The sequence below is a fragment of the Lissotriton helveticus genome, chromosome 9, assembly GCF_964261635.1.
Source record: "Lissotriton helveticus chromosome 9, aLisHel1.1, whole genome shotgun sequence".
Lineage (NCBI taxonomy): Eukaryota > Metazoa > Chordata > Amphibia > Caudata > Salamandridae > Lissotriton > Lissotriton helveticus.
The window spans coordinates 444,711,444-444,734,939 of NC_136070.1; the positions used below are offsets into that span (position 1 = coordinate 444,711,444).

The 23,496-nt window shown below is 48.7% G+C and overlaps 1 protein-coding gene across 2 annotated transcripts in view; it reads left to right on the forward strand.

Annotated features, from left to right (window-relative positions):
- TDRD9 (tudor domain containing 9) overlaps positions 1-23,496 on the forward strand; it is a 2,642,469-nt gene that overhangs the window by 2,019,228 nt on the left and 599,745 nt on the right. The gene's annotated exons all lie outside the window — the stretch shown is intronic.

Consider the following 23,496-nt stretch of genomic DNA (forward strand, 5'->3'; position numbering starts at 1 on the left):
TGACACACTGCAGTTCAGATCAGATGTCCTTCATTAGGATTTGCATAATTTAATATATTAGACTACAACAGTGTGGAGTTAGTCCTCTACTTTAAACATGTCTTCTATATTATTTTGTAAAACTCTCCAATTACAAAGTAGCTTTTTCAGAATGCTGTTGACATTCATTACTTCCTGTACACAATGGTCCCATCTAGTGTGGCTGCCTTCCCCCTTTTTAATAGGCTGATGTATATTATTTTTGTTCTGTACCTTGCTGAATCTTTATCTCAGTTTATTCGTGTGCTGTGGCAGAATATGTCAGATATACCCTTCTACCTAAGGATTTGGGCTTTAAGTCGCCTTGTTGATGCTAATGTCGGCATGAAATTTCCATATGGTGTCTGTCCCACGAAAGACAGGCCCTATGTTCTGTGGACGTTCATGCATCGTATTCCTATCAGAGAGACGGAGGCAAAGCTTTTTTTTTGTACCTTCTGGCCCTGAAGAGCTGTTCTTTGGTTGTGCCAAATCCTTCTATCTTAATTAATGAGCGAGAAACTGGTATGTGAGTTTGTCTTTGAACAGTGGCAACTCATTAAGAACTAAATCCTTTACTCACGTTAGAGGCGTTTGGCTGACCAGGAGTGAGGTAGCAGAGCAGGCAAGTGGAGCGAACGGAGCCAGAACCAGAACAAGGTGCACTTGGCTCCTACAGCTGTCTTTGCCCGAGAATTTGGACCAGAATTATACCGGAATTGCACCAGAGGGTTGTGCCGTCCACAGTACCTGAGCACTGAGTGGAACCTGAGCCGGGAGCCGAGCCGGAATTTAGGCATGTTGGTTGGGCTGACGGGCTTGAGTATTCGTGGTAAGGCGGTAAGAGCTGTAGTGGCTGCTTGCTTGCTGCCTGCACAGTGAGGAGCCTTTCTGTGACTGTCCGAGATTGTCAGCAGAACGTTTCAGCTGAACATTTCAGTGAGAGATGGACGGACTGGGAGGCACAGAAACACCAGCTGGTTAAGCCGCAGGACAGCAAGTGTCCGACTCCGTGGCTACAGGCAGAGGCAAAGGCGGAGTTGAGGGTAAGCTGTTGGTAGCGCTTGCCTGACTTTTCCATTGTTTCTAACATGCCTCTGTGTGGCCTTTGTTCTTTGCTCGGTTGAGCATTTGCTCTAAGGGCAGAGACAGGAGTGGGAGCTGCGTAGGAAGTAGGTGTTCTGCAACCTCTGCTTTAAACCGGGCGGGGCTCTCAAGGAGGGTGCCGCAGCTATGTCCTCTCAGCGGTAGCTCAGTGCCTGGCTGTGTTCGTGTTATGCTTGTGTGTGCCCCAGGTCTCCGGAGGCGGTTGTGTGGGCCCATGAGAATCAATGGGTGCCTCTATCCACAGATCTCTGAGACCGAGGGAGACCGAAAATATCTCTGAACCACCTAAACTGAAGAGTGCAGTGTTAGGCTGACGACAAGGCTTGTTAAAAACTGCGCATTACCACCTCTTTGATACCACTAGCAATACGGTAACGGTAAGGAACAACAACAACAACAAAAATTCACATGATAATTCGTAGGAAAACTACAAACACCTAAAGGAACGGAAAGTGACAAACCTAGTGGGGAAAAAAGCCAGACAGTTTGTGCTAGTTAGAGACATCTGTGTGTGGATGAACTGAATTTCAAAACCGCCATCTACCCTTAAATTCAAGCAAACTCAAGCAGGGCTTTAAACAATTAGATAAACCCTCGCTCCGTCGAGACTGTGCTGTGACATTAGAAGTCTTATATTGCAAGCACCACAGACTACCAAACAGTCCCATTTAGCCGCAATAATTACAAATACAACACAAATAAGAGACAGACAGATAGATAGACAACAGACATGAGGTCGGGTAAAGAAAGGCGGAGTATTGCAACTGTCATCCATAATCGGAAAAGGAAAAATAAGATCCTTAAAGTAAGTACCAGTGTGTCTGCCAGTACCCAGTAAAAAATGGCCGCAGTGGGCACAACGGCTAATATAGAGTATGAAGTGTTAGTGGAATTAGACAGGGAAACAGAAACAGAAGGAGCAGCGTCAACATCAGTGAAAGCAACAAAAATCTCCTATCAATCAAAAATCTATTCCAAATGTATTTTGTAAAAGATGCTGGGGCAGTGTTAAACTTCACTAACGACACACAAAAGGGACTCCCCTCCCCATTCTGCCCAGATAAAACCTCCTCAAAAGGAACAGAGAGAACAGACACAATAGGAGTAACAACCGAGTTTGCACAGAAAAATGATAGTGGAAGAGAGGAGTATTTGGAGTCAAAAACTGAAGGAAGCAGAGAAATGACGTGCAGCCAAGACCAAGATCATGAGCAATATTGTAAGCAAGTCAAAGGCAACAAGGACAGCAAAGAAGAGCCTCCAACAAAGAGCAACGAGAAAGGAGAAGAGAAAGGAAACAAGGACGCCAAGCAAACCTTAGGAAATTCCCACCTTTCCCTTTCCCCGGAGCTCCCGAGAACTCCATTAGAACCAAATATAAAAAGTCGACTCCACCAACATGTAACAAACGCAACAAAAGACATAGAGGCGCTAAGTCCAAATGCAGTAGTCACCGCTTCCATCCCTGGTAAGCCCCCGGAAAGGCTAGACGGTACCTCCAGCACAGTCGAATTATCAACAAAAAACAGAGAAGAAAGGACCTCACAAAAAAGTATAGATAAAGCCCCCTAGACCATACCAGGTTGGTTGCAGAATACTCCTTTGCCGGGACCAGGGGCAGGACCAGGGAAGGATTTCAACTAATATAGTCCCCACCGTCCGAGTCTTAGAAGGACATCAGTCAACTTCCATGCCCGCAATTTCAGACAAAAGAACTGAGAATACCGGCGCCTCACAAGAAGAGACTCCTAGTCTTGCTGGAACTAATACATCCTTCCTCACTTAGCGGAAGAGTGGGAAAAACAATTTTCCAAATACTCCTTGGGAAAGGCTGACACACCACAGCAGGACACAGGACAGGCAACGAGGGATGAGATCGAGGATTTAACATTAGAAGAGAATAAGCGATGGGCGTCTCTATTAAATACCATGCAACTTTCATCAAAGGCTATGGAATACCACTCCGATAAGATGGATATTCAATTAACTCTTCTAAACTGTCTAGCTACACATGTTACAAGTATTGACAACAAACTTTCAGAATCGAACAATTTGACTAAGAGAACCCAATACGAAACTGCAATAAATCCACCAAGCTGTACCTGCTATTCAATTATTGATAAACTTGCCATACTACCGGCAGTAATGGGAGATCTCCTAACAGACTTAAAGAATGCAAATAACAGAAAACAAGGGAATCCTAAAAGCTGATGGAAACGGAGGAAAAAGAGAAGGAAACACACTAGAAAGGGAACCTCAAAATAACCAAATAGAAGAGGCATCTAACCATTCCGAATTAAACAAAGAAGGAAACAACATAGAGGTACTGCCCTTTAAAGAAAGGAACGACCTAAAGATAGAAGAAGGATTGGGCGACCCAACAGGAAAAACCTAGGGATCAAGTTATCCTCAAAGGGTGTAAGCCTACCGGGCCAGATCAAACAGGACTTCCAGACAAAATCCAACCAGAAGAGCAGCACCTGAGCAGCCCTACCGAGTATTCAAGCAATTTAGAAGAAGGAGATCCACAGTTCAGTAAAAAGCAATCATTGAAACGACGACGTAACCTGAGGATAAAAGGGAGGAATAAAACCTCGACTATAAAGTCCTTCTTTCAATCAGCAAGCAAAATCCCAATAGGGACTCAGGTGGAACAAGGAGAAATCAGAGATTTAACAACTCTGCATGAGAAGCAGGAAATCACTAATGAACTCTGGCCAAAGGGATCCGAAAGTACGACCTTACAGACCAGTCGTCCAACAGCTTCTGTTTTAAGAAATGTGGGAAAAGGAAAAGAGGAGGAAACAGATTTGCAAGACAACCCAGGAATGAATGCAATGACCGAAATTCAAATTTTGGAAATCAAAAGAAGAGTAAAACAAACCGCAGATAGTGCGGAAAAGCTAAAATAGGAAAAATTGACAGCCAGGAAGTCATCGCTACAAAAGCATCAAAAATGCCGGCAGAAGAAACCGAAGCTAACTTCAAAGTGGAGACATGGAACCAGGGGGGAAAAGACCCTCGACCATCCAGGAAACCACAGAGGACAGAAACAAAGCTAAACATGGAAACATTTCAGAACAGCCTCCGACAGAATGATCTCAAATCAATTTTGTTTATTCCAGAGTTTAAATCAAAGTGTCGAGGAGACATTTTAAACAGAAGCAACATTCTTCGATTACTAAACTCCATCAGTAACCTGGCCGGACAAGTTACTCAAGATCTGGAATCTGTAGAATTTGAAAGACTCAAACATCTGTTGGAACAGGAAATAACAAAAACTACCTGGATCGCAGGAGAAATAGTGGATTTAAAAAAAAAAGAGCATCAATTAGAAGCATGGGGGATCCGTATACAACCCTATCATAATGTCGGTTACCCAGAGCCATTACTTTGACACTACCAAGAACATAACGAGAATACACCAAGAAGAGGCTGGTCAGGAGGGCCCACTAAATCTGTGTTAAATGGAGCCCAATAAGTCTCAGTTGTATCTAAGGTCAGAGATACCCCGATTCCCTGGGACAAAAGCGAAAACGATTTAGTAAAAGATTGGACCTGGGTAGCAAAATACATCAATACTAGATCGGTAGGTCCATGACAGACCATGGAAGAAGACAGGAATTAGCCACAGTTAAAACCATGTTCTTGGAACATAAATGGCCTAGTATCGAAAACCATGAATAAAGATCTATCAATGTACTTCCAGCAGTTTGACTTAATCCTACTCCAAGAAACCTGGTTGCAAGAGCTGTTCCAATTACAAGAAGCTCAAAGTTTGGTCACCTGAAAGGAGGTCTTACCACGTATGCCTCAATAAAAACAATAAATACAGTCAAGGAATTGCTGAATAGGAATATATCAAACCGTGGAATCAATGCAATACAGATTGAGAAATTAGACCCCAGGAAAACTAAACAGCAGCTAATTCTGGTTAATATTTACTTGCACCCAAATGAGAAAAACATCTGTGCAAAATTTCGAGTGTCAGAACTGACAAAACTTATTACTGAAGTGGAAACACCTAATTACATTGTATCAGGAGACTTCAATATGTTGCTTTCAAGAAGTCCTAGGAACAATCAGCCTGCAGAAGATCAATTGCTCGAATGGGGGGTCCCACCTCAGGAGGTGTGCATATGGGGAAAACAAACTAAGATATCCAAAGACCTACTAATGGATTTAACAAGTTTGGGCCTGATAGCATTGAATGGACGTTCACCGGGTGACCACCCCCAAGCAGCAACTTACCACAACACGGTGACAAGTACCGCAATAGATTATACTTTTTTGTCCCATCAATTTGTCAGCATTTACTTTCTCAACTGAAGCCCAAAATGTAATAGTCTAATCAAACTGCAAAAGAATCAAATACAAAACGAGCAATCCGAAAAAACTTTTGGCAGAGGCTAAAACTTGCTGGGAAGAAATCAAACTACAGAATGACAATAGCATAAATGCCTGGGAGGATTTCTTGAAAAACTTTGGACCAGCCAATTCCAAACTAAAACCATCAAAAGTAATAAATAGAACCAATACCCAAAAGGAATTATCCATTAAGCCCACAAATAATCAAAAAAAAACCTTCCCCCAGCAACTCAAACCGTCAAGTTAAGGCAGATAAAAAGCGATATCAACAGAATACTCCACAGACTCCGTCAAAAGGCCCCAACACCAGCACACAGATGGAGCTGAGGAAGTTAAAATGCAGTAAGAATCATTTGGCGAATAAAGCCGGAAAATACAGAAAAAATATGGGCTAAACTATTATATGACGCAAAAGCCAATAACAGTCCTAGATTCTGGTACACTGTAAACAACATAGAGAACCCAATGACTCCTGGAATCAATTCCTACATGACTGAGGAGGCCTGGGTAAAACACTTAAAGTACTACTTCAAAAAAGAAGTTGACGGAATGAAACAAGATGTTGCGCTTCGCCAGCGGGATCAGCAGGCCTTAAAAAAGTCAGATGAGGAGAACAACTTCCCATGCACAACAAAACAGATGAGGGGGCCGCTTGGCCCAACAGCATTCCACCAGTTCTATACAAGCAGGTCCCAAATTATTGGGCAGAGCAACTGCGACCTCTCTTCAAAAACATCTTGGAAGCAGAAAGAATCCCCAATTCCTGGAAGGGATCAATTATTGCCACGATTTATAAAAAAGGCAACAGGAGCCAATCAAAGAACTATAGGCTCATCGCACTAATAGATATAGATGCTAAATACTTTGCAGGACTTTTATTGGAAGAACTAACTGAATGGTCACCAACGAAAAGCCTAATTCTTATTAACCAGACAGGTTTTCCAAAACGCACAGGGACAACAACAAATATTCTTGCTCTCTCACTTTTAATAGATGCCACCATAAGAATTAAAAAGCCACTATTTGTTTGTTTTATCGACTATTCGTCTGCTTTTGACAGTATAGACAGAGGGAAACTAGGCTAAATTATCAGGCTGGGAAATAGAGCCGAAACTTCTGAATCAACTAATTTTACTCCATTCTGAGACATGGATTCAAATAAAGCTGGGGACAGGCAATTGCTTATCAAGGGTAATACCAACTACCAAGGGGCTGAAGCAGGGTTGCTTCCTTGCCCCAACCCTGTTTAATCTCTTTATGTCTGACCTTTCAGCAGAACTTGATAATTTCAACCATCATGCCCACCATCATGCCCCTAATGTAGGGGTCCTTACACTGTCGAATCTTCTGTACGTGGACGATTTAATATTGATTAGCCGAACCCCAGAAGGCCTTCAATATCTTATAAATAGTACAATCAGCTTTTCTGATAAGAACGGGCTAAGTATAAACCTAGAAAAATCAAAGGTGATGATATTAAACCAAAAGTGCAAAAAACATCAATCTTGGGGGTCCTGTGGGAACAGAGGTTGGTGGTCATCCAAGAATAAACATATCTGGGCATAATCTTTGACAGGACGACGTTTGGGCAACAAAATGCGGCGATCAGAAATAGAGGGATATCTCTGGCCGGGGCACTAAAGAGCATCAAACACAAAATAACGGGTCCAAATTTAATTCCTTTACTAGAAGTGTTTAAAGCAAGATTGCTATAGAATATAACCTACGGCAGTGAATGTATGAGAGGGAGAGACAAAACCACCCTGGACAAAGTGGTGTCCAAAGGAATGCAAATAATATTCAACCTCCCACAGTACATTTCGCCAGCGCAACTAAGGTTTGAGTTCGGTCTTAAAAACTAAAAAATAGCACGCAAGGGTGCCTACACCAAATGTTGGCACACAATGAAAGGAGCTGAAACAGGTACCGTGAGCTCATATTTATGGAAAGGAAAAATGACAACCCAGCAATGGTCTATCTACAGACAGCAATAAGCTCTCTTACGTTACAAGACCTCTGGGAAGCGAATGAGACCGACAAAAGCTTCAAGCAGCTTGTAAATAAAACCGTGAATATATTATCTCTGGAAGAAGATAAAGCCACACTTACCAGGAAGGCCTATGGGTGGTTTGTCATCCAGAGTTATACCAGGTCCCAACCACAAGCTTATTTGGCAATAGGGTTTTCAAGGTCCGTGAAGGAATCTTACCTGCAATTGAGGATGGGAGTCCTACCAGCAAAACAACCCCAACCCCCCCCCCTTGGAAACAACAATGAACTGTAGACTCTGCAGTGACCAAAAAGAGGACGCATTACATTTACTGTGCAGCTGTAATGGTCTAGAGAAAGAGCGGTGGACTAGTACTAAATCAACTCTGGAACCAAAGACTGATTCAAACACGCAAGCATTAAAAGCCTGCTTTGCAGGAGGAGACATTCAATTAGCTCGTAGACTGGTTTGCTTTATGAATATAGCTAAAACTACATTAAATCCATCTGCTAGCACATGAATTGTCTATAAATACCCACATTTAAAATCCAGAACCAGTCGCACAATTGTTATCTGATAAGCAGTCTTCATTGTTAGGTTCGGTAAGAATTTTTAGGGTACAGCAAGTAAAAAAAAACTTAAGTTACACATTCGTCATCTGAAAATCATAGGCCTTTCAACTTTTAATCCCGACATAGCTCAAGAGAGTTTATATTTTTTTATTTTAACAAATACTATAAGCACACTATTATAAACACATTCTTCATTTTGTTTAATTAAGCTCATTGCAATGAAATGATTTGTTTTATGCGTTTTTGTACAGGTGCTTGCTTAATGTATTTCTTGCTCCATTGCAAAGATTTTTATTAATCATGCAATAAAGATAAATATCAAATATCAATTAATGAACATTGTGAGAAATTGAGTTACTTGTCAGGAGCGTGAAACTCTATTCAAGCAAAAGCTGCAGTCCTTGTCATGGCGAACCACAAAAAGTCACTAAATTAACCTGTGCTTAACCCTCTGGTAGCTTGGCACAAACACAGCCAGGCTTAACCTAAGGGCACTGTGTAAAGTATGCATGCAGCATAAAAACAGTAATAAAGTGAAATCACAACTCAAAAAATACCATACTAATTTAGAAATAAACTGCACAATTTAATATATTATTTGACACCAAAACAACAAAAATCCAATCAGTTGAAGGAGATATGCAAATTCAAAGGTTTACATTTTTCACTCGTAAGGTTTTTCACCCCCAGTGCGAAGCCATTTTTTTGGCTGTTTCTGGTAGTTCGTGCCTAAGCCTCCATAAATTTTCATCCAAATATGCTATCCACACCCAATTTGCGTCCTTTTTTCCCCAGCATCCTGGGGATTCTAAAGGTATCCAGAGTTGGTGGATGCTCTCGTAGGGAACCGATAAAATGGCCAAAATATGGCTACATTTTGAATTTTTTGAGAATATTAGGAAAATAGTGCTCTGGATAAAAGTGTCTTTTTTTCTCATAAAAATGGCATTAACGAGCGGTTTCATATGCTAAAGTCACCATCTTCACAGCTTTCAGGAACATGCAGATCTAAATAAAAAAAAAAATGTTTTGCCTCAGTTATGGCATTTTTCAAAGATGTAACCCATGTTTCCTATATCTGATAGTGACGTCTGGCTGCAGATTTCTTACTGTAGAATTATCGCCAGGCGCCAGACTGGATCCGGAAACTATTCAAATCCAGTATCTCTGATCATCGGTAGAGGGTTGCGATCGACTCCATAACTATGTCGCCCACCGGATGTGACATTGGCAGAGTCAATATAAGCTCTTCCCCGATGCGTGGATGTCAGTTTCTTCCTTTCTGGGACTCCACGCGGATCCGGAGAGAGGTACATCTGGCCATTTCTGGACTTCTCCATGTCAACTAAACAGTTACCTTTTTGTGGATTTTTTTCGGGGTCCAATTAACTACGATGTTAACCCCACACACTCATTCTAGTTGCATGTGGTGTCTGGACATGCACCTTGATTCTGAACGGTTCTGAACGGTTTGGCTCATGTCTTCAGCTTCAGTTGTTGGCATTGCAGGAGCATCACATGACACCGTTAGGGGCGTGGTAGTCCAAGGTCCCTCGTCAGTCGCGGTACTCTCCTCCCTCCGAGGGCCACTCAAGGGCCAGCTCACAAAGTCCTCCCTTCTCGCTGTCTACTGGTAAGTCACGCCGTAGGTAGTTGGTGCTGCGGCCTTCTTCGACTATACCGCATAGGTGCTGTGTCCCTGGCATGTCTCCTATTCCTCCGATTTCGAGAATTTGTCCTGCGCCTTCTGGTGTTTCCCAGCGCCGAGATGACTCTGGCTCAGATGAGGGAGTACTATCTCACCCTTCATGCTATTTTTGGTTCTCAGCCTCCCTCTGGTGTGCACCTCAGCCCCAGGAGGTCCGTGAAGCCTTGACTGACTCCAAACCGGTGGGACCTCCCTCAGTGGCAGTGATGCTCTCCGAAACTGTGATCGAACCCTTATCAGCTCTGGTGCATAGTCCTTCAGGGTTCCCACCTGGGAAACCAGTGTTGGATTCGGCGGCGCCACCTTCAGCGTCCAAGGTGCTGATCGCCGCAACTTTGTCCCCTACCTGATGCCCAGGTGTCGCCCCTTCAACGCCGGTTGACATCGGGAACAGTTCTTTTTCGGGCTACCTTCTTATGCTTTAAGAGGAGCCCCTGCTGTTTTCCCCTTGGGGCACAGGTATATTGGTGAGGTCAGCGATGACATAACTGACATTCCTCAAACCTCCCCCGGAGTTTCATTGAGTGTCTGACCTTGGTGAGGCTAGTGACCTTAAATCGTTCCCATCCTCTGGCTTGTTTTCTCCTCCTAGCATTGCTTTGCAGGCTAGCTCGGCTTTTGCTCACCTTTTGCAGAGAGTTGCCGTTGTTCTGGGGCTGCATCTTCCTTCAGTGGAGGTGGCCATTGATCCCCTACTTGGGGTGCTTCATCAGGTCTAGATGAGGACTGAACCTTTGCTCCGTTTCAGTGAAGCCCTCTTTGATATTCTGTTGGGCACTTGGGCTAAACGCATTTCAAGGGCCTTCGTGGACCGGTCAAAAGCTCAAAGGCACCATCCTGCCCCTGGGGACCGTCCTTGCCTTTTCCAACAGCCTATCCCGCCCAGCTTTGTGGTTCAGGCTGGTAAAACAACCCCTCGAACATAGGCACCGTGCCTAATGTCCCTCCAGACAGGGAATCTAAAGATCTTTGTTCTTGGTTGATATCTCTTTTCTGCCAACAGGTCCCCTATGCGGTCTCTTCATAGCGCTGGACTTTCAGGATGTTTTTCTCACGTGTTGTGGGATTTTGTCTCGCGCCTTCTCCCATCCATCTCTGGCACTCTTACTCCGCTGTTTGAGGATGACCGTCAGGTGGCTAAATAGCTGTGGCATATATACCACAAATTCTACTGGATGAGCCATGGCTCTTTCAGTAGCTCTTCGCTGGCGTGCCTGGCTTTGCTCCTTTGGCTTCTCTGAAGTTGTTCATTCTGCCTTGGTGAACATGACTTCGATGGTCAATATCTGTTTGGCTCTCAAGTTGACTCCTCTTTATGCTGTCTTTGGGCTAGTTGGAGTGGAGCGAAACCATAATCACTGCTTGCTATACCGTGCTCCCCCGTACTATGTCTGGCCGGGGATGGCCTTCTTGATTTCTTTTCTATCTGAGCTGTTATAGGTCGGTGCCCGTTGGCTTCTTTCACTCGTTGCCTCAAGTGACATCAGGTGTGGTGCTCCTGCCCTGGCACATATTTTCCCTACTTTTTCTCTTACCCTGGCAATGACGGGTTGTGGTTCCCGGTTGTTTTTTTGAGAAGCATCTTATTTCTTAACCCTATTGGGTTTCTATACTGGTGACTGCACAGTGTTCTTTTGCTTTTTTCCTCAAGTTCTCATTGGGGTATTTTTATGATATTGTGCCAGTGCACTGCTGCCTTGCTCTCTGTCCTACTTTTACTGACATGAGGGTACCCCTTATGGGGGGCTCGACATGCCGTGCTTTGGTGCAATTGTGCTGTTGAGTGTTTCTCCACACTGGCCAGGGGGTTCTTCCATCCTCTCTATCTGGCATCCTTCTTCCCTAGCAGACACAAGGAATGAATGGGGCATGGTTCTTTGCTTCAGGTTTATTCTCTGGCCCTTACCTGGATGGTGTTCATTCTTTTATCTCATCAGCTGCTAGCCCTTCTTGTGCTAGCTCTCTCTAAGCATGGGCAAAACAGGCTCCTGCCCATTCTTTTCTCTCTTTATTTCCCTTGAAGACGTGTTGCATCACACCTCCGATGCCAGGCCCAATGTTGGTACTGTCCTGTCTGCTCTTCAGACGTGCCTTCTGACCTGTTGGGGTTAATAGGCATTTTTTCATCCTTTGTCTCTTCTTGTACATGGACCCATACCCTCCCACTCTGGGTTGGTTCTTACGGAGGTTGGGGACCACAGGGAGTTTTTTCCCTCACTTCTCGGGAGCACGGATACTGTTCCAACCTCTTAGGTGGTTCGCTCTCCCTCGTAAAGAGCATGTAAATTTTGAGTGAGGTTATGACCATTAATTATGATGCCACATGGCTTGTTTTCGGGGCACAGGTAGTCCCGTGCACCCAAAACTTTCCTTTTCCTTCTAGCCCACATTCTTGTTAGGTTATAGGCACTACCTCGATATCTGTTGCTTCTGTTCTTTACGCTGGTTTCTCAGTTTGGACCTTTACTTGTAGCATTGGTCTTTCCATGCTATTTCCTCCATCTTGTCCACTGCTTATTCTTTTTCCTCCTAAAAAATCCTGTAGCAACAAATTTCATCCATCATGTGTTTGCTTAATACTTTTAGCCCTAAGTAGGATGGGTATGCCCATACGTGGGTCCCTTTCTCACTGTTCCACTGGAATCAAGCTAAATTGGCTGATGAGGGGTAAAAGCCCAAAAGCAGTTCAGGCTGGATTGTTCCCATGAGGAGCAAGTGCAAGACTGATTTGTATATGGCTGGGTGTAAACTCTGGTGATATAGTGAGCAAAAGAATGATGAATTTAGCCCAGATCTCCTAACATTTGTTTGGGTGCCTTGCTCGCTGTGAGTCCCACCTTCCAGCAGCTCTGACTCAGGCTTAATGGCACAGAGTATAAGAGTGGTCAGATAGGGGGGAAGAGAAATGGTGAGGATACTGCGGGGAGGGAGACCCGGAACAAAGTGGTGAAATCAGTTAGTACTGTTGTACTCTGCATGCTTAACTCTATTAATAGATCACTTCCAAGTCGTATAGCATTGATTTAAATGCAAATTGCCCAGGAGCCGCTCCCACAGAGTTGAGGCATCCAAATGAATTCCAACACTCTGTAAATGTCTGCAAATTGCCCAAGGGCCACTCCCAAGAGCGGAAAGTCTGACCGAGTTCTCAGCACTCTGCACACGTTCTGCTATGCAAATTTGCCCGAAGACTGCTTACGCAGCACAATGAAGCTTTGCCGAGTTCCTGCACTCAACACAAGTTCTAGTATGCAAATATACCCAATGACTGCTCCCGTGGCACAACGAAGCCTGGCCGAGGTCCAGCACTCGACGCAATGAATTACAAACTCTCCATGCAAAAGAAGCAGGCTAGATCCTACATAGTTCTAATTCTGGGGATTATTGTCCGCCGATCAGTCCGAATTGGAATGAAGCTGCTACTCCCTGCAGCTATACTGTATTCTGGCACGTCTCAGAATAATCTGCACTTGGGGGCAGGGAATGGCTGGTTTTATAGCATCTTCAGCAAGACTGTAGCCACCATCTTATGCCACTGGAAACTAACAAAGGACAGGAAAATGAAGAAAGGGAATAAAAACAGTAGCACCATGTTGAGTTGGTGCATGAAGTCTATCCCACATTCTAATAAGTGCATGCAGTTTATCCCAGCGCAGTATACATGTATCTGATAGAGACTACTAGCCGCAGATTCCTTCACGTAGAATTATCCCCAGGCTTGAGACTTGATCCGGAAAATCTTTTGCCCAGCATCCCTGCGCGCGGGGGGGTGGGGGGGGGGCGGCATCACACGACTCCGCCCAGGCCTTGTCCGTGTATGTGATGTCAGCGAGGTCACATAAGTCCCACCCCGGCGCACCTATGTTTGTTTTTTCCGTTTCCGTGTGCAGCACAGATCCGTTTCGTGCTCTGGGCCCGTTTACGCCTTTCGCTTTCGCTATTGCTTGTGTGTGGGAACAGTGTGCGAATGCCTTCGGGCTTTAAGACGTGCTCGTCTTGTGGACGCCTGATGTCGGCAATGGACCCTCACCTCATCTGCATGTGGTGTTTGGGGGAACACCACGACTCCACTGATTGTGAGGCGTGCCAGCAGATGAAACCGAAGTCCCGGCGGGAGGGCCGGATGAAGCTTCTCTCATCCCGCGTGTCCAGGTCGGCGGCGTCATCTCGCCCGGCCCCTGCGGAGGGTTCTTGAAACCGCTGCCTCCCTCGTCGTCATCGTCCTCCTCCCAGGTCGCAAGACCGTCGCTCGCCTGTCGGTAAGTGTCGCAGTTTGTCCCTGAGGGTCGGGTCTTGGCCTCTCGGGGGCGAGGGCTCTCGGCGGGTGGCACGGCCCGCGTGTCGTCCCTTGATCCGCCGTTTCCCAGTGTAGGGGCGACTCTAAACCAGATGGAGACACATCTGGCAGCTTTGCATGCCTCGCTGGCTTCTCCCCCTCCCCCTTCTCCTCCTGGGACATCAGCGGATCCCTTGCAGTGTGCGGGGCCCTCCGTGACGTCGCCGGCGGCTCCGGCTGGCTCGGATCCAGGTCCGGAGGATGTGGTGCCGTTGGGGTGCGGCCCTTCGGGGGTCCCTCCTTCGGAACACGGCGCCTCTGCTTTGCCGCAAACTCCTGCGGGAGTCCCTGTGGTGTCGCAGGAGTTCGCCGGGACTCATGACGCACCCCCGAGTCTCTCTCGGTCCTCTGGACGGGCGGCGGCCTTGTCCGAGGCCGAGGTGGCGCCTCTTCGGCGCCGGCAGCTGCTGGCTTTGGCGGCGCCACAGCGGTCGGCGGAGGGCCCCTTTTGCCACATCAGGGGTCGAGGCTGGCTGGGGTCTCCTAGTCCCTCCCCAGGTCCCTCTCGTCCCTAAACGCAGGCGGCTGCCTTGTCGAAGGTCGGGTCGACGCCTTTCTAGCGCCGTTCCCCCGCCGGCCCGCCTCCGGCCCATCCCCGGTCTCCTGCACAAAATTCTGTGTCGGAGGTCGTTCCAGCACCATCCCCGGTGCCGGACAACGACGATGTCCTGCCTCAGATTGCGGACTCTACGGCATCAGACCGACGTCGGGTTGTTGACTGGTCTTCGGACGTCTCCTCTTCTCCAGAGGTTTGGCACTTGCTGGTGTCATCGTCGCTGGAGATGGGCCGCCGCGTCGTGGCTATTTCACCGACGTCCTCGAAGGGCGGCTCCTCGCCAGAGGAGCTGTAGGTTCCCCACTCCTCGGTTCCTCCTCATCCTTCTTTCCGGCCTGGCCCTTCCTCAGGTTGGCTTGGGGGTGGCCGCCTTAGCTTGCAGCCATCACCTAACGAGGAGCTGCTTTCCCCTCCACGGGGCCCTACGGAGGCGTGTGAGGCCTTCGCTCGCGCTGTTTCCAAGGCTGTGTGAATTTTGTGCATGGGTGATCCAGCTACCCATTTCCCTGGAGATCATCTTCTGGAGGTCCTCTATCAGGGCTCTGGTGGCAGGGAGCTATTGCTCCCCTTCGAAGGTTCACTCCATACCTTCCTCTTGGGGACTAGGGGCACCAGGTCACGCCTTGGGTGAACTGGTGCCCAACACCTTCTGCACCGCCATAATCCGGCACCACGTGATCCAGTGTGTCTTTCCCTTCACCCCTCTACCAGAGGTCCCCTTTTGCAGACTGCCTTTCTCTCTCTGCCGCCGCTGTTGTCTCCCCCGTCACAGGAGGCCCGCTGGCTGGACGCTTGGTGGCGCAATATATTTGCCTCAACCAGTGCGGCTCTGCGGGCCCTTAACACGCTGTGTGTTTTGGCTAGGGCCACTTCTTGTTTGTGGGACTCGGCTGCGTCCCTTATGTCTACTGCTTCTCAGGAGGGTGTCTGTGTTGATTTGAGGCACCATGTGTTGGATGGCCGGGAGCTGGCGGCGTTCATTCTTCGCTTCGCTCTGGACATCTCAGAGGTGCTGGGTCGTGCCATGGCTTCTTCGGTTGCCCTTCGTCGCCATGCCTGGCTTCGGGACAGTGTGTTCCCGGAGAATGTTCGAGAACGGTTGGTGGACCTTCCCTTCGATGGTGCGCTTTTGTTCCATGCCCCTGCGGCCATCCAGAGGTTCCTGGCAGAGCTTCGTCCTCCTCCTCCTCCTCCTCCCCCTCCGTGACCTGCGAGTTGATCTGGATCTTGGAGGTGTCGCCCCGGTTGTCTGTTCTGTGTGTTTCGTGGCCACTCGAGTCCTCTGTGTTGGGACTGTAGTTCTGTTAGCTACTGGCCTGCCCTTCTTGACTGTGTGTTTTTGTTTTGGGTTATCTGAGAGAGACTACTAGCCGCAGATTCCTTCACGTAGAATTATCCCCAGGCGTGAGACTGGATCCGGAAACTTTTTGCCACGGCATCCCTGCGCGCCGGGGGACGCGGGGCGACATCACGCGACTCCGCCAAGGCGTCCGCGTACGTGACGTCAGCGAGGTCACATACGCCCCACTCCGGCGCGCCTACTTCAGTTTATTCCTTTTCCGCGTGCAACGCTGATCCGGTCCTTGCTACGGGCCTGTTTTGGGCCCTTTTTTCTTCATCATTGTCTCTTCTTTTGGTGAAACAGTGTGCGAATGCCTTCGGGCTTCAAGACTTGCACGTCATGTGGGCATCTTATGTTGGCGACGGACCCTCACCTCATTTGTATGTGGTGTTTAGGGGGAGGATCACGGCACCACTGATTGTGAGGCACGCCAACAGTTGAAGCCGAAGTCGCGGAGGGAGCACCAGATGAAACTACTCTCGGCGCATCTCTCCAGGTCAGCTTCCTCTCATCGATCAGCCTCGGCTTCAGATACGGCCGCAGGGGTGTGGAAATCTTTAAAAATTCTACTTGGCCAAGGGAAAAAATGTTAAGGAAATCTACTTGCCCTCTGTAAATTCTGCTTGCCCTACCTACTCCATAAATCACTAAGAGAGATCTGCACAGAGAGCACCCGCACTGCAATCAGTGCAACATACCATGCAATATATTTTTCTAATTCCAGTACAATTATGTAGTGAACGGTGCACCCTTACATGCAAATGTTGTACTGGCTAGTTGGACAGCATGTGTTAAGATGTCATTGTGCACTGCACCCACTTATCAGTCAGTCTGCCTGTGACAGATTTTCATTCATAGAAAAAAAGGCAGAGTGCAGACTGGTAATTGACTACATTTCTTGCTGTGTCTTTGGGGCAGAATGTGTCGGAATATGAACCTATTGGACCGAAGGGTTGTCTCCTTCTTAAAGCCAACTTGTAGCTCTCCAGCTTCAAAAATAAGCAAGAGATGTTCTGATAAACATGTGTGGGTGGGAATAACTGCACTTCTTGGCGGAGCTTATCAACTCTCCATGGGGCAGCAAAATCACATAGCAGAGGTACTGTGGTTCACTGAGACAGTATCCACAATTCTTGTCAGAGTTTCTATACTTTTAATGGGAAAGTTAAATCAATTTCCCCTTTTATGCTCCTGGGCTGGTGTAACAAGCATCATATAGAAAGCTGGCAGTAACAACAAGTTTCTCCTGCACAGTACATGTGCAGTAATGGCAGCAGCAGCACAAGGTTCACGACATGAAAAGATGCAACTCTTCTGTAGATGTGGAAGTTTCTCACTCAGATATAAAATATATGTAGTATATGTAGGATACCACTCACACACACTCATACAACAGCAAATCAAACTTCATTCTATTTTCACAGCAAAGGGAAGGAGAACCAAGTTGAAGAAACTGTCAATCTAGATGTGAAAGGATCAGGATCATTGAGATTGAGGGGTAGTGAGTAATTGGAAGGACTCAGCATTCCATGTCACACCGAGCAAGGACATCTGGGCTCAATCATAGTAGAGTTGGAAACACTTTCTTAGCCTGATGGTTAGTTAGAGGCTATCTGACAAATTACGTTTATTTATGCTTCAGCTATCAGGATGTCTAAATCAAATATTAGCTATTCAGCTGAAAAAACGTCAGAAAGTGCCACTACTCATTTTCATGTTCTCTCTTAGTCATTGAGGTCAGTGACCATCACCTAACCTATTCTGCAGCCTCATGTCTAGTATTTCCCTGGAGGACCAGAAAAGGTTGTTGGAGGAAGGGAGCAGGAAGTACACCAGAACCATAAGCAGAGCACGGACCAGCACACTGCACAAATGCCAACATATCAAAAGCCCATCTCTCCCTGCTTCCTAGCCCTAGCCACATAAGGTGTAAAGGCCTTCAAATACACAAAACCCCTCCATGTATAGTGCATTTGATACCTTAGCAATTAAGGAAAATCTACAACTCCTCTTAACATGAACCTCCCCACCACTTCAGACAAATACAATAGAAACGCACACCTTGCACTGGCAACAAATAAAGTAAACACCCCTATTAATAACAATAAAATATAGCAATGTATACAGCACCTACTCTGATGGTTTCAGGCACAAAGACACTCCAGTAGTCGTCCCCACTCTTCATTCCAGTTAAAATGTAAATACAATGAGACACAAATGTATGCTACTATTTCTTCACACGTTTAGCTAGAAGCGGTTTAGGGGTGGGTTGCTAAAATATAGATCTGTAGCAATTATGGAACCAGTTAGATTTTAATAGCTGCCAGGCACACTCTGAGAGTGAGCCTTTAGCCTGAATGCTACTGCAACCAGAACTCCTCGTCTCACATTTCCGGGCGAGGCAGAGAAAGAAGACATTAGGAATGTTGGAGCACCGTGCTACAGTACGGGTGAACTAAGCAATTACAGTTATGGTGGCAGTAGGTATGTGAACCCACTGAGCTATTTTTCTTGCTCGTGCACCCTGTATTGCCATTCCTGTAGGTGCTCTGTTCTGCATCTTGAAGGATAAGTGATGGGGTGTCCCAGGTACTTCGCCCTACACTCAAGAGATGCATAGCACAAGATTTATGCAGCAGGTGCGCTCACAGGCTGTGCTATCTCACAGGTATGTGGTGTTCTCCCTCACACTATAGAATGACCCTTTCCATCCCACCACAAGCCCAGCTCTTAATCTGCTACTACATTCTAATTTCGAAGGGATCCAGGGTCAGAGCACAGCATTTTTCTTTTCAGTTGAGAGGAACTGGCAGAAAGATCCTTGCACATGTGCGCATCAACTGCATATTTGTTTTAATTGCCGCAGAAGCATTGGGGTTGATGGGCCAGTACTCTGCTGCAGCACTGAATAAATATAGTGGCCCTGCTTCTGCACCTGCATTCCGGATACCTGTCAGTTTCTGATAAAGTAGTTTATCGGAGGCAGGCAGTTTAAGTGAAACTGCAATGCATGGCCAGCTTCAGCCTCAGTGTCAGAGAGACAGATTGGAAGTGTAGCCCCTGTGAAAACTTGCTTTTGTGCTAGCAGCACACCATGGAGCTTGTTGTATATCCTTTATGACCATTCAGCGCTGTAGAGGGTGCTCAGGGGGGCAGATCTCTGAGCACAGGGCCACACAGAGTGAAATAAGTGGCTGACCAGACAAGAAAAGACAGGGAATGAAAATTCCACTCCTGCCCCACCCCCTCGCCAGCCTCTTACAAGTGAATGCTGGAAGTGCGTTGCTTTGAAGCAAGGTTTTCTCGCACCTTTATGTGCAGCTTTCCTGGGTCATTGAGATTCCCTGTATTTCATAACCTTGGGAAATGCACTGGCATTCTTTTTTTTCCTGCGCAGTGCCCCTAAGCCCACCACCAGGCTGAGTTTACCGATAGTCTTAAATCAATATCGCCTACAGCCCCGTTTCCCAAAAATCCCATTTAATCGTGGATTCCCTTATTGATGATTTGTGACCCTGACAAGACAAGTTGACCTCCCAGTGTCTCATGAAAACCACGAGCGCTTAGAAACAGGCCGAATGCATCTATGTCACGCTCTATAAATTCCGGACATTTGAAGTCACAGTTCATGAACAACCAAGTGAGACACAAAGTGTCCCACTCTGACGGGTTGCACACATACTCCTACGGCAGAACAGACCTATGTAACACACCCAAGCACGCTCACACTAGACAACCCCCATGCCTCAGGCGCATGCAGCTTCACAATTAACCTCGTCACAATCCCAGACCTCCCCACTGACCTCCGATTCTCACCGCTTTCCTCCGACAGCCCACAGCCAGCTCTGTACCCTGCCATGTGTCTTGCACGCCTCCTTCTTGGTGTTCTCTACAAAATACAGATTAGTAAAAGTGACGACGAGAGGACGCCCCCTGCAGCAGCTGGTTCCTCAGGCCCCACGGCCCATTGCATGGGTGGCCTTCCGGCACGACAGGCACTTATGCCATTCCTCGGTGGTGGCGGGTAGAGAGGTGCAGCCATAGGCCAATGTTAACTCGCGTATTTCGATGCTGAGCTGCTGACAGTGCTTGGATCCATGTTTTAAGGGGGCGGCGCATAGATTTTTCCTGTGCCTGGTAATTTTATGGTGTTGCAGGGGGGTGGGGGGAGCGCGGTCTGGCGCTCACGTGGATTAGAGGCCTCCAAAGGTTGTCTGACTTTCTCTTACCCATTTCTGATTGATTGTGAGCCTCAAGGTGCCCACAGCTCTGATATTATATACGTGATTTAATGTCTACATGTCCGTCGGACAAAATAGACATTAAATCTTCTTGCCCATCATAAAAATCAACATGGTTCGGGCGTCGGGCGATATGATTCCCCCACCCCTGCGGCCGTTGTCGTCGTCCTCGCCCTTCTCCGATGTCGCACGAGCGAAGCTCCCCGGTGGGTAAGTGTCGCAGTTTGTCCCTGGGGGCTGGTGTTCGGCCTGCCTGGGCCGTGGACTCTCCGCGGGTGATGCCGCCCGTGTGTCGGCCTCCTAGCCACCGTTTCCCGGTGATGAGGCGTCGAGAGTCCAGATGGAGACATATGCGGCAGCTTTGCAGGCCTCGCTGGCGTCTCCTCCTCCTTCCCCTCCTGGAGCATCAGCGGATCCCTTGCCTTGCGCGTGGCCCCGGCGCCGACTGGTTACAGATCCAAGCTTGGAGGATGTGGTGCTTTTGGGGTGCGGCACCTCGGGAGTCCCTCCTTCAGACCACGTTGCCTCTGCCTCGCCGCAACTCCCGCGGGAATTACTGTGGTGCCGCCGGAGGTTGTCGGAGCTCGGGTCGCATCCGCAAGCCCCGCTCGGCCCTCTGGGCAGGCAGAAGCTTCGTCCACGGCTGAGCTGACGCCGCCACGGCGCCAGTGCCTGCTCCTCCGAGCGGCGCCACGGGGGTCGGTGACCTCTCCATGTCCCGCTCTGGGTCAAGGCAGTGTGGGGACACCTTGTCCCCCTCCGGGCCACGCCCATCCCTCCCCGCAGGCGGCTAACTCTTCGCAGGGCGAATCGGAGGTTGAATCGTCCCTGGCGCCGCCGCATGGGTCGCCGGGCCACCTCCGCCACATTCTGGGCCAAGGCTGGCGGAGGGCTTTGTGTCACTCACCCGGTCCCTCTCGTTCCTCCACGCAGGCGGCTGCCGCGGCGGAGGCCGCGGTGGCGTCGTTCCGGCACCGCCCTTTGGCCACTTCGGCTCCGGTCCCCGGCGCGGTAGGAACCCTGTCCGGTGTCTCCTTCGGCGCCGGATGGTGTTGGCGCCCTAACTCAGACGGCAGACTCTACGGCTCCACACAGGGGTCGTGCTGCGGATTCGCCTTTGGACGCTCCCTCTTCTCCGGAGGTCGGCTGCATATTGGTGTCATCCTCCCCGGAGACTGACTGCCGTGTGGTGTCTTTTTCACTGGCATCGACGAAGGGTGGCTCCCCTCCGTTTCTGAGGCAGAGGTGTTTGTCGGAGGAGCAGCATTCTTCGGTTCCTTCTGACTTCCAGATCTGGCCTTTGCCCGTCCCGCTTGGCTTCGGGGATGGCCGCCTTAGTTTGCAGCCGTCGCCCACGGAGGAGCTGCTTTCTCAACCGCGGTGCCCTACGGAGGCGGGTGCGGCCTTCGTTCACGCGGTGTCCCCGGCTGTGGGCATTCTGCGCATGGGTGACCCTATTGCTCACTTTCCGGCGGACCATCTCTTGGGGGTTCTCCACCAGGGCTCTGGTGGGAGGGAGATCTTGCTTCCTTTTGAGGGTTCGCTCCTTTCTTTCCTGATGGGGGCTTGGAGGCGTCCCACCTCAGGGGATCCGGTGCCTCAACACCTTCTGCACCAGCACCTTCCGGCGCCGCGTGACCCGCTGTGTCTTTCCCTTTACCCCTCTGCCGCCAGTCCACTTTTGCAGACTGCTTTTCTCTCCCTGCCTCCACTGTTGACTCCGCCGTTTGGGAGGCTCGCTGGCTGGACTCTTGGGGGCGCAACATGTTCGCCTCGACCAGCGCTCCCCTGCGGGCCCTTAACACCTTGTGTGTATTGACTAGGGCCTCCGCTTGTTTGTGGGACTCGGCTGAGTCTCTGTGATCCGCAGCTTCCCAAGAGACTGTTCAGGTGGACTTACGGCATCATGCGTTAGATGGGCGGGAGCTAGCGGCGTTTATCCTCTGCTCCGTTCCGGACATCTCAGAGGTGCTGGGACGGGCCATGGCTTCCTCAGTCGCCCTCTGTCGCCATGCTTGGCTTCAGGACGACGTGTTCCCCAAAAATGTTGTTCCATGCCCCGGCTGACTCCGCCATCCAAAGGTTCCTGGTAGGGCTCCTTCCTCCTCCTCTTCCTCCTCTGCCTCCTCCTCCTCCTCCTTCCCCTCCTTCCCCTCCTCAGTGACTGCTGAGTTTATCTGGTTCTGGACCTTCTGGGGACGGTCGCTTTTGCTGTAGAGCGTGTTTTCTAGCCATTGAGTCCTTCTTGCTGGGAGTTAGGCATTGTTGGCTGCTGGACAGCCCTTTGTTGACTGTGTGTTTTTGCTGGAGTTGTTACACAGACTTGGCCCTGAGATTAGGCCTTCTGTAATTTCTTTTGGCTGCTTGTCAAGCCTTTTGCGGGGGTGTTTTTCCCCGTGGCTTTTTTGTTTTTCCTCTGCTGCGGCAGTTCTTCCAAATTGGGTTCCCATGTCTTGGGACTTAACGTACACTATGTGGGGTAGTGGTAGCTGTCATATAGCTAAGCTCTGCTGGGGAGTTCTGGCCGCCTTCGGGTGCCTGTTCTCCATGGCGTTCTGTATGTTGCTTTTGCTTCTTACGGTTGTGTGCGCGGCTCCCTGTAGGGGTGTGTCTGGGCATTCCTCTCCTTCTTACCCCTGTCCGGAGGGCTGGGATGCTTCTGTGTCCTCCTTGTCTGGCATCGCCTGCCCGGTTTTTCTGGGGGCCTGGGCTGTTCTTCTAGCTTCTGGCGGCTTATGGCTATCGTTGGCATTCTGGCGTGCCTGTTGCCTTCCCTCTGGGTGGGCTCGCATTCTTTTCCCTTGTTTCCTTGGGCCCTCTAGGATTCTCTTTTTCTTCTTGTTCCTCTGCCTGTCCTGGCATTGGATGGAAGCTCTGTCGCCTGGGGTACGGGCTTCTTCAGTCTTCTTTCTTCCTCCTACTTCCCTCTTGGGGTCAGTGGTGTTCGGCTGTGGGGGTCCTCTTGCCTGGAGAGGACGAGGGTGCTTCCCTGGTCCGCAGGTCTGGTCCCCTGTGGGACTATCTGTCCTGTCTAGGCTGGTGTGGTCCTTTCGCAGACCCTCCTTCCCCGTGGGTATTGCTAGGGTATCTATTCTACGTGAAGGAATCTGCGGCTAGTAGTCTGTCAGATGTACAAATTACTTACCTTCGGTAACGATGTATCTGGCAGAGGCGGTTCTAGCCGCAGCTTCCTTCACGGCCCGCCCTTCCTCCCCGTTCTGTCAGGACCCTTGGGTTGGTCTCTCGTATTTGCCTCCC